The following is an 11,932-nucleotide window of genomic DNA, read 5'->3' on the forward strand; positions in this document are numbered from 1 at the left end:
CCCCCCAAAAAAAAAATCAGCCACCACCACAGACTGATGCCTCGGAGCGTCTCTCCAAGCTACCCAGCGCTGCAACCCCGCTGGCCTCCGCGGGGACCGCTCAGCCTCCGCCGCGGATCTTCCTGGAGGTGGTCTGTTATTATTGTTATTAGTCTTTAACTTGTTATTAGCGATACTCAGTCCCCCCCCCCCCCCGCGCACCCTCCTCCTCCTCCTCCTCTTCCAAGTCCAGCCCCTTCCTCTCGTCTTCCCCCCCCGGTGCCGGCGGCAGCCTCCTGTGGCTCCTAATTCATCCTCCGCTGGCCCAGCCGTGCGTGTGCCGCCTCCTCCTCCTCGCCCATCCTCCGGGAGCTTCCTCCGGGCCGCAGGCTGCCTCTCCCCCCGGTGCCCCCCCACGGGCGGAGAGAGGCGCCGCCGCCTCCCGCCCCTCCCTCCCGGGGGGAGGTGGCGATGGAGGCTGGGGGGCTCCGGCTTCGGGGGGCTCCCGGCCCCCCGCGGGGCCGCCGAGGCAGCTGGCGGCTCGCGGGGCGGCTGGCGGGGGGGCGAGGCGGTGCCCGGGATGCTGCCGCTCCGAAGCGTCCCCCCGGCCCGGGCGGGCTCCGCAGCCGCGGAGGGGCGGGGGCCGTGACGCGGGGAACGCCCGGCGCTGCCCCCCCGGCGCTGCTCCCCCCGCGCACACACACAGCCCCGGAGCCCGGCTCCCCCCCGAGCTGCTCCCCCCGGAGCTCCCCCGCCGCGACATGGCCGGGCCGGGGGCTGCGAGAGGGGACGAGGGCGAGCGACAGCGGGGGGGGGGGGCGCGGGAGGCGGGTGAGTTGCAGCAGCAGGTGCCCGGGGGTGCGGGAACTGGGGGGAGAATGCTGCTGCGGGCGGGCGTTGGAGGGAGCGGGGAACGAATACGTGCATATCGGGGCTTTTTATTATTATTATTATTATTTATTTCTGGAATTGACACGCGGAAACGTGGCGAACGCGCCGCGAGTTGCTGCACATTGCCAGAACGTTCCTGAAATTAACCCTTAGGGATTAAAGCAGCGATTTGCAGGGACACGCTTGGGGGGAGGGAATGCAGGGAGAAAATCTAAGAGGGGGAAGAATCCAGCAAGAAAATCTGGGTAGTCGTCTCCTGCATTTCTATTCATGTATCTACTGTAAAATGTGAGATTAATCATTTATTTATTTATAAAAAGTCTCCCCTTGGCACATGATCTGATCACCGGTTGCCTGCACCCAGTCTGGTGCAGATCCCCTTGTCGCTTTTCCCTGGTGAAATACAAAAGCCGGTGTGTGTGTGGCATTTCCCCACCTGATCCACTCACTGCTCATGCACAGAGCCAGCATGATGAAGCAGTTACCTCTTAACCTTTGCCAGCAGTAGTCCCTGTTTTGGCATCTGCCATGGGTCTGTTTATTTTTGTTTTTTAGTTAAGTGACGGTAATGAGATTTTATGGGTTCTCGGAGCTTTTTATGGGTCTATCTAAACCTCTCACCTCCACTTTTCGATGTAATTGCAACACCGTTTGACTAACTTTGTGGGTTTAGCATAGTATATTGCTCCAGTGTGCACCTTCTAGAGGGGGCTTCCTTCTTCAAGCATGGATTCATAGAGAAAGCGTTAGGCAGTAATATGGAGGTATATACAAGTGAGAAAACACTACATTACTGTATCCCAGGGGAAGACAGATGCTCAATTACATGGCGCACCTGAAGCAGCATGCTCCCAGGAGACTGTTGTAAGTAGGAATAAGTAGAGGATTTCTAAATGCAGAAAACAAGTTGGGCTGGAAAGAAGTGGCATGTTGTAGCTCTCTCGTGCAGCCCCTGACGGAGCTGCCACCTCCCCTGCCTGTCCTTACCAGCCCTCCCCACAGCTGGAAAGCCACCAAGGTGACCAGGTGTCGTGGTGGCAGGGTACACACCTTGAGGGAACCTGGTCCTGACGGACATTGGCTCTGGGTTTCTGGGCTGGAGTTGAAGGAGTGTCCCTTCCCCAACTGTTACACATACCTGCAGGTATGTTTGTTCGTCAGCTAACAGGCATGGAACAAGGGCAGGGGCATCAGGACACAACCACTCGATGCCTGGTCTTCAGAAGTGCCAGGTGCTCACAGCTGGTGGAAACCCCCAGCCCTTTGCACTCGGGAAGATCTGGGCAGTGAACAACAGAAGCACAGCATATCCGCGGAAAGGTTTTTGCATGTAGGAGTTCCTTCTGTGTCATTGATTGGCAGGCAAGGGCTGGACCTCTGAAGCAGAGGATGTGCCTGTGTCTTCTCTTGCTGCTAGTTGAGAGGGTCCAGCAGGTATGACAGAGAGGACTGCAGCCTGAAAGTCTTACTTTTCCCAAGAAGCACACTTTATACAGTCAGAAGATATGTGTTAAAAAACTATTTGACCCTGGGTACCATTGCAGCTGAGCACTTCACGCATTGGATTCCTGAGCACTCCAGATACAAATGAGAGCACAAGGCACTTCTAAAATTGCATCCCCATAGGACACTATTTAGGAATGCAAAGAATGGTCCTACATGAAAGTTCAAACTAAAGCAAACCAAGTACACTGAACTATATAGACTGTACTCTAAAATAATTGGCTTTGAATATGTTTACACAACATGTAAACATTGGAGATGTATTGTGAACACTTATAAAAAGCTGACTTAAGTTCGTGTACTCAAACCTTCGTAAAACAACCAAACAGTGGTTTGGGTTACTAGTTTATGAATGTCACACTATATACCCAGGGAGTAATCTTTCCTGTTACCTGTATAAACGAACTCCTGTTATTTACATAAACAGCTCTCAATCTTACAAATATTTATGATGAAACTCACACACAAAGTTAAACTCATTGATGTCAGCTGGTGAAACTCACACTGCCTCTGAAGAGCTTGCCTAATATGAGTTGTCTGCTAAAGACAAAGCATATATAAAGTAAGCGACTTTGTATTTTGTCCACTGATTCATAGGTAGAGACAGAAATGACAATTGAGTGAGTACCAGCCAGGTGCCGTTTGGGTTTGCTCTGTCATGAATAAGGAAAGCCCCACTTTCTACTGGAGTTTTTATAAAGTGCAGTTTGAGAAAGCACACTGAAGCTGCCTGCTTCATTTATGGTGGTAATGCCTGCCTTTTACATTGCCTTCAGAACAAACAAGGATTGCCAACTATGTTTCCTGGTACAACCTATCCTCGGTAAACACAAAATTTAAACAAATTAGTTTTCTATTTAATATTTCAACACAAGAGCTCAAAATTTGTTTGACTGAATAATATGTACCGAACTTAATGAGCACTGTGTTTAGCTGTGATTTTTCTGTTGCTACCATACACCATAGTCTGGGACACAGCTTGACATAAATCCAGACGGTTTGGTTCCAGAAAGGAGTATTTTAACAGCAAGCAAATTGCTCCTCTTAATGTAAAACAGTTCCCTCTTGTGGATATTCTGTGCACAGTATATCACAGAAAGCATTTAAAATATGCATCCAACCTGGATCTTTGCAATTAAAAAATAAGACCTCCACTCTGCGGTGATCTCAGCATACAGGACAATCTTCTTGCTAGCAATTACACAGACAGGTAAGGAAGAACAAACTATTGCATTTTATTCAGATATAATTAAGCTGCAAAATAACTCATTATCAATAACAATTTAATTTATTGCAATAACCACAACAAAGCTAAAGAAAAGTTGCATAACTGTACCTTCATGAGTCTAGTATAAATCACAGTAGTTTTGTTTGCTTGTTTGTTAGTTGTATTTATATGAGAAAACCTTCTTTGCTTTACATAAAGAAAACAATGATTAAAGAAGAAGGAAAGCATACACTGTGTAAAGAAAGGAGACAATAACAGCAAAACAGTAAGGATTTCCAAGGGTCCCTGAACTAAATACTGAAGACAGAGAAATTCCTTAGAATGACAAAATTTTCATTAAAACGGACGAGTCCACGCAATTAAGTGGCACAGCTTTACTGGTGATACAATATTGCACCAGGGCTTAATTTGTCATGACGGTTCAAACAACACATGGATGCAGTAACCATATAAGATATACAGGTTCCCTAAATGATGACTACATTACACAAAGAATATATATATATATTTTTTGTTGTTGTTAACAAATGAGATGTGAGAGACTGAACACATAGACTGAACACATTCCCCAGTTTCACCGACAGGCGTCTGGTCTAGCTCAATCTGGGGAAATGATGGAAAGCAATTGCATGTTATTAGCATGTTATTGTCTTGAGGGAAATGAAATAAACAAATAAATAAATAATAATAATTTACAAAAAAGGATAGAAGCCTCTGAGAGAATCCAGTATAACAAACTTGTTTGCCACAATTTTTTCAATGATAATATTTTAAACCTTCCTATTTGATTAAAGGTACAGCATGAATGTTGAAAAAACAGCTTAAGGTTTTTACTTTTTACTTTTCCAGGGTAAAAATTTCCAAATTCCAGCAGTGAGGTATTTATTTATTCTCCGCAACATCAGGCTTTGGGTTGCTATCTGAACAATCCCTTATAAGATGCACTGTTGTTACCTTCTGTGATAGTTTAACCAGCCTAAATAATTACTATTTGTGACCTCCTTCTTTATGTTTTTGTTGTCACAACAGGACATACTGTTGGCTTTTATATAACTCGAGAAGTTGTGGCAGAGGAATAACTTACACAAGGAAGTACAATAAAATAATAATAAAAATTGTTTACTTCTCAATGGGCTAGATCTGCATTATTGAGCTCAGTGGGACATTTGTTCTTAACCACAATGTTGCAGACACGTTATCAACCAGACTTTACATATAGCCACAGATGTCCTGCGTAATTAACTCTGAGCATTGCTTTAATAATATTCCTAGTTTGTCCTGAGAGACAGGTGAAAAATAACAGATTTCTAGTGATCAGACAGGTACGGGAAAAAAAAAACCAGCATGAGATAATTCTAAGGGATTTGTGATTTAATGCAAAACGTTTGCTCTCTGAAATGCTGAGGAGGATCTCCTGCTGATGTAAAACACACATAAGCGTGGATCTGCTGTCCTTGTTTAAAAGACTCTGAAGTGGAAATACTTACAGGAGGTGATACTAATGTGCATACAAAACTAGCATGACTGCATATAGCTCTATATTTGTATATGACAAATGATTACCATTTGTTCTTTTAGTACAATTCAGTCAAACTATTTCAGTGAGTACTAATTGACAGTCTTGCTTAGCTTATTCTGCATATACCCAATGCCCATTCAAAGACTGAAGTACATATTTAGCATGATCATAATTTGCACTCTCTAACACCTTCTTATCAAAGCACTTTGCAAATACGAATACATTGAGCTTCATCACATCTCTCTGTAGCAGTATACACGAACACTATTCTTGGCAGGGAGATTACATAACAATTTCCTTGAATTAGTTAAAACTTCAGTATTGAAATCTATTTTGGCACTTAACCCTGGCAAAATCCTCCAGCTGGCAGGACAAAAGACATACCTCAGCAGAATGTTTTAATGGGTCACCCAATCATTCAGAGCGATCGTTTCCAGAATACTGGAACCCTTGCACTCAGTCCAGCTAAATAAAATATTAAAGAAAGTGCCCTACTCATATTAAGCCACACAGTATGAATAGAATTTTAATACAGATTAGTATTGTATTGCAAACATATTTTCACTTGGCTTTCCTTTTTTTTTTTTTTTTTTTTCATAAGTGGGTTCTTGAATATATTTTGTTTATTAGCTGGGTCCCACATCAAGACCTAAGCATACTTCCTTGTCCTCAATTTTCCCTTACCAAATGAAGTATTTGGTCATGCAGTATTTGGTAGATGTGATATTTGTTGCCAACAGGACCCCTTACTGGAAAATAAGTATTCTTTATGCAATAATTAAACATTAAGAAGACACGGCTAGCATTTGAAAAAACGTGATAGCAGAAATGGTTTCAGCTATATTACACCTTCTGGGCTTGGCAAGTGCATTTAATAAATATCAATCCACCTCTGTGAAAGGACTCTTGACTTCTCAGAATCAGAGCCTGTTTATTACTTTTGGTACTTACGATTTTTCCTTCTAGCCAGGGATTTTATCACAAGGCAAGAGAAAGCGGAAAGACATCAGGAAATATTCTTTTTGAAAGATCATTGACTATAGCTCTGCTTTGATTTTTCATAGCTTCTGCACCTAAAATAAAAACCACCACTACCACCACCAATAATTAGAGGTACAATGAACAGAAACTAGAAAGGAAGGACTGCAATTCACCATTTTTTCACTCCCACAGATAGGGGGAACAGGCTTTTTTTTTCGTTGTTGATTTTTCCTTCAAAAGTTCCTATAAAGCTTTCCTTTTCAAAATTAATAATCTAATTTGGTGAGCAAGCATTGCATACAGAGGAATAGAACTCTATTGCTGCATATGTGCTGAGATACCATATGAGCAGGGAGAGGTACAGTGGCAATGCCTGTTACAACAAACATGGGACACCCTAAAGACAGAAGTGGAGCAAGCACTGTTAAAACCCAAGTAGGCTAAATCACTATCAAGGGAAATACAGGAATAGCACAGTATTATAATGCATCAAAATGTATCAACATAGAAAAAGACCTTTAAAATGTCCCTCTTATGTCGCTAATTCCCCTTTTTCTGAGTGGGCTCTGATGTCTGTCCAAACCATTGAAAGAGAGAAGAAGCCAACCCTTCATCCCTTCATCCTGCCCTGAATGTAACGATAGAACAACAGAGACAGGAGTTACAAGAAGTGGTATGCAAAGAACCACCACGTAAGCAGGGTAAAAATTCTCTAACTTTGCCTTGGGTTGCTTTTAGCATGCCGTATCACATCAGGATGGCAACATCACACTGCAACAGCATCAGCACAATGCCAGGACTTCATTCTGCGTCCCTTTGCAGGTTTGTTTTGTGGGTGCAGCTCTCCAGTTCTTTGTACAAGTATCTGCATTCTCTGGTGCTTTCATCCAGGCCCAGAAAAATTCGCATGAGGAATACAGCAAATATTACAGTAATACAGCAAGTATCTAGGTCTGCTATGTGCTACCATCATGAAAACACCAAGTAGGGTGGGTGCATCTCCCATACCTTTGGACAGCTGCCCACTGTGCTGTTACTGCCAGCTACAAATAAAGTATTGCCATAGCAATCACAAAGACCAATACTTCTTTTTACAAATATAATTAATTTGCAGGAATAAAGGGTTCTTGTCTCATCTTTTAATATTTTCCATTCATTTTACTTGACATCTTGCACACTGAACATGCGTAGATCAGGTAGCTTTATGTAATTGCTCCTAGGAACCATTTGACTTGGACTCTCAGCCTTTCTAAGGAAAAAAAAAAAAAAGAAGGAAATTCTAAAAAGGAAGGAAGGAAAAAGACATTTCATTTTAACATATGATTTGTTTGTACTGGGCAACCCTCTGTCATGTCCAGAAGCCAACTGTGCCACGTGGCACTTGCAGAGAGACGCTGCTGGCAGAATCAGAGCCCCTACCATGGAAACACTGCCCATCATTCCTGAAAGCAGCTGCCAGCTTTCACATACTGTAGGGTTCGAAAGTCTGTGGTGTGCAATTTAAAACAATTATTTGGGGAGTAAAGTGGTAGCAGCAGCACTGTGCTGTTGCTCTACTCTGATTAGGCCAGTGGAAATGTTCACCAGAAACATTTTGTTTCTTTTCATAAAAGTCAGCTAATTTTGAAAAAACAAAACAAAAAAAAAAGTGAATATGTACTGAAAATATCCACTGTGAAAAACACCTCTGAGTGCTAGGTAATTGAATGTCCACCAGGTGTAAATCTGCTTAACTCTGACAAATCAGACATCAGGCATACTAAAACCATAAAGGAGACACCATATGTTTACAAGCAGCCACTCCATTTATTTGCAGCTTATTGTCACACTTACACTTTGTTCTCCCCAGGATATATTCACATTAAGGAAGCTGGTGTTTATTTTTGAGAATAGCTTCAACATGATTTCAGGAAGAGCTGAATTTGTGATGATTTGCTTAGCTTACTTGTCTCTCACATTTGTATGGAACAGAATAGCCAAGAACAGGAAATATGCAACAGAAAATAAATTAGAACAGAAAAAAATCGGGATTGCTTTCACTATCAAACATTAGCAAATACAATAAGTTTTGCAATGCTGAATCTCAGCATACTCAGAGGACACACTCATCCCACTGCATAAGCTCATATCCACCAAAGAGTCTGAAATGAGGAAGAGATAAGATGCAGTTAATGCGCAATCCAGCAAAATGCCGCCCATGCCTGCTTTGATCCACCAAAGCATTTAAACAGGTGTCTAATTTTATGCACAAGTAATCTCACAGAATTCTGTAACCAAGTCACATGTTTAAAATTAAGCATCTGTTTTAGGGCCAGGGTGACAAGGCTCAGCACCTTGTATGATTAAGTGACTAGTAAGCTGAAGAGGTTGTGTAGGAGTCATGTCCTTAATTGCTTGCTGACTTCATCAACACATATCTAACTGAGGTTGTATTTTCTAGTGTGCACTATGAAGGTGACCTTTAGTTCCAGAATGAATATGACCTTAGGATTCCCTTTCCTGTTTGGGACTATATGTTCTTAAATTAGCAAATAATGAAATAATAATACCCAAATGTAGGAGTCACAATTTTGGAAAGATCGGTGATTAACTGATGCTATAGTTGTATTCCTGAGAATAGACAAACCTCTGGAATACTAGTCTGAAGACATAAGTTTCCTCACTGATATGTCCTCTCACAAGTCAATGGTGCTGCTAAGGATCGGATACATACCCGTAGTCACAGATACGTGTCAGATGACGGAACTCTGCTAATGCAGCAGTCCTATATGCAGCACTAAGCCTGCAGCAAGCTATAAACAAAATACCCTCAGCCTGAACTCAAACTAAGTGAAGTCAAGTCCATAATGAATGGCTGCCTTAAAAAGGCAATATTTTCCAATAGGGCTTTATTTATTTATTTATTTTCAGTGCTTAATTCAGTGGATTGTTAATTCAGTAGACACATAATGGCAACCAACAAAATGAAACTCTAGTTAAGACCTCCAGCTGCAGCCTATAGGCAACACGATAATGATGGAATGAAGCTTTATTGACTGAATGGCCTCATATGCTGCATATACTCACAAACATGGCTTTAATTTAATCTGATCTGCAGGCAGATGCTCATTTCTGTTTCCTTACATAAACTAATTGTAATTCACCCTATAGTCTGAACTTGGAAAAATTATTTGGGAAGAGGCATAGATTGTTTGTGTCTTATTCAGTGGGTGCAGTTTTGCCTTCTAATCCAACTTTGTGGCTGTATCGATGAAAGATACATGTAGTTATCTAATAAAAATTTGCATGTGCATATCTAATAATAGTTAGGCACAGGCTAATGTGGAATTGGTGGGGCAATACCTTTGGGGAAAAGCATAATAAAGAATTTATTTTCATACATGTTTGCAGGTGGATATCCTGCAGGTGTTTTTTATTATTATTAATTAACATGGAGTTTTTAGGCAATGGAATATTAAATTTTATTTGAACACGAGGTATTAATCACAAACCTTCCATCTAGTCACCATCTCGGTCAAGTCTCATTCAAAGCTTCTGACAATAAACTCTTGTGTATTATATATATTGCCTTACCTCACACAACAGGTTTTCCCAGTGCCTCTTTTCCTAGGAGGAAGTTTGCTGCTATACATGTGATAATAAACTATTGCTTATCTAACGTCAGTATTTTAGAAACAACTATATAGAGCCTATTGACAACTTTGGTAGTTAGAATATTGTTAATTTTTACATAAGGCATTTCTGCAAATTTTATAGTGCTTGAATATGGCCTGTTTCTCATAAATTCAGGTTGTCATTAAAAGTGTATTATAAACTATTACTTTTATTATTAGCCACAGTAAGATTCTGTAATATAGAATAATCAATCCTTCAGTGGTCTGAGTGTAGCCCCAGAGGAACCCTAGTAGTGAGGTATTCATTCCCATTAAAAACAAAGAAAATTAAATTAGAATTTCAGGGATGCTTATATTCACTCCTATAGACAGAACAGGTTTATTACTAACTTGCTTTCCTAGAAGGAAACTCACCTTCCTTATCTAAAAAAATAATCATAAAACACTATCTTTTGTTTGTGGAAAGATTCAGCTATTTAGTGACAGGTAATCACTAGCAAATTATTTACTAACTGTGACAGAGCAATAGACCAATGAAAGTCTGTCAAGGGCAGGTTAAAATTAATATAAATCAATACTGTTTTAACAGGCACTATTTAGACAATACACACTGCTCATTGTACATCAGGTTAGTGTCCTTTCAGTGACAGGCACTGTCAACTAATTAGGGTGTGATAAAATCCTGATTGATGTATCAATACAACACCCTTCTGTGTGCACTGCATTGATAGATTTAACCAGTTCTTTTTATCTGCATCAATAAAATGAAAAACAGAACCTAGATTATGTTAAACAGGACCAAATTTTATGAGTAGAAATAAAGTCCGTAATGCCCACTGAGCATTTTCATTCCTTTGTTCTAGCTTTTTACAAATCATTGAAGTCATTTGATTTCAGACAGGAATCCTACAGACTTTGTTAAATTCCCACAATGACTGACATTGTAAAAGTATAAATTCACACCACTATTACAGCATATTTGGATTTTCTATATTTAAAATGTGTTTGGAAATTAAAGTTTGGGAACTGTACCCTGAAAAAAGTAGTCATCCATATGATTTAACTCCTTTTCATTATCAGTTCCCAAAACTTTTGTCTATAATCTTTGGCTGTTGCCTATATTTTAGACCACAAGCTTCCCTTTGAAACCCAGTCCTTGTGATATTTTATTCTGGCCTCTGGAAGCTCAGGTATAGCACCTTTAGCCATTATTCTGCAAAAACAAGAAATAAGCATTTGAAACGATTTAAGAATAAGAGAAACTAATTATTGTTCAGTCTGAGAGATGATATCCACTTAGGACATAATCACCGTTTATCTATTGGACAAACTTCTTCCAGCCTTGTACCAAAAATTGCACAAGGACACTTATCTTTGCACAGGCACTATCAAATGGGCAAGCAAGAGATGTCACACTTCATTCTCTGTGGTCTCTTCCATGCAATTTTAAATTCAAAAACTGTGCCAACAAATAGTCAGTCTAGATTGTAAACCCTGAAACAATGTCTTTTCTTTGGCCAGCAGAACTTCATGGAAAATCCCCATTTCCCTGGTGGCAGCAATAGCATGGCTATAGGGAGGTACATAGTCAGAAGTCATTTATGCTCCTCCAATCCACTGATGCCAAAACGCTTGCATTTGTGCAGACCCTGAGGGACTGCATATCAAATGCATATCAAAGCGAGTCTGTAATTACTGTCTGTGGTGACTGCAGCATAGTGACAGTGTAGTCAGGAAACAGACAGAAAATGCAGAAGTCACATTTGAACATACATACACACCAGCTGCCTTTTTCTTTCACGTAAACCAGAATGAAGAGCCTGGTATAAAACTGAGGTGCGTAGACTTAGCCCCTTTCTCCTGCTACAAACCTCAGCACTGACACAACTCAGCTTTCTGGGACAGGTGAATGATGTTCTTTAACATATATATCATATACACCATTAAATGTTTGTCTACATGGAACACTAAAGATATTGCAAGTGCTTCTGACAGTAGAGGAAAGCTCTTGTTCTTTGTACTGCCTCCAAACACATTCTTGCCTAGGGTAGCAGCATGTTACAGCTACTGGGAAGAGATGAAAATAAAAGCGGCAAGTGTAAAGTTTTGAAACTCTTGAAAACTTGAGCTTGAACACCTGAATTCTGCTGATCTACCTGGAATTAGAAATAATTTATGATGGTTAGGTATTTCAGTAGATAATTCAGACGTAATGCA

General features: G+C 41.0%; 2 protein-coding genes across 43 annotated transcripts in view; both read right to left on the bottom strand.

The window, feature by feature from the left end:
- Positions 1-576, bottom strand: part of KCNMA1 (potassium calcium-activated channel subfamily M alpha 1) — a 472,598-nt gene extending 472,022 nt beyond the window's left edge. Inside the window, exon 1 of one of the 4 annotated variants that reach the window (XM_083843581.1) lies at positions 202-576. The gene's annotated coding sequence lies outside the window, so the exon portion shown is untranslated. The other 3 variants (XM_083843590.1, XM_083843589.1, XM_083843588.1) reach the window with 3 other exon arrangements.
- A 3,010-nt stretch (positions 577-3,586) lies between these two features.
- DLG5 (discs large MAGUK scaffold protein 5) overlaps positions 3,587-11,932 on the bottom strand; it is a 170,732-nt gene continuing 162,386 nt past the window's right edge. For 34 of the 39 annotated variants that reach the window (XM_083843566.1, XM_083843565.1, XM_083843564.1 and 31 more), the window contains one exon: positions 3,587-7,350. The gene's annotated coding sequence lies outside the window, so the exon portion shown is untranslated. Of the gene's footprint in view, positions 11,872-11,932 lie in introns of all 39 variants that reach the window. The other 5 variants (XM_083843558.1, XM_083843554.1, XM_083843553.1 and 2 more) reach the window with 2 other exon arrangements.

The sequence above is a fragment of the Anser anser genome (genome assembly GCF_964211835.1).
Source record: "Anser anser genome assembly, chromosome: 7".
Lineage (NCBI taxonomy): Eukaryota > Metazoa > Chordata > Aves > Anseriformes > Anatidae > Anser > Anser anser.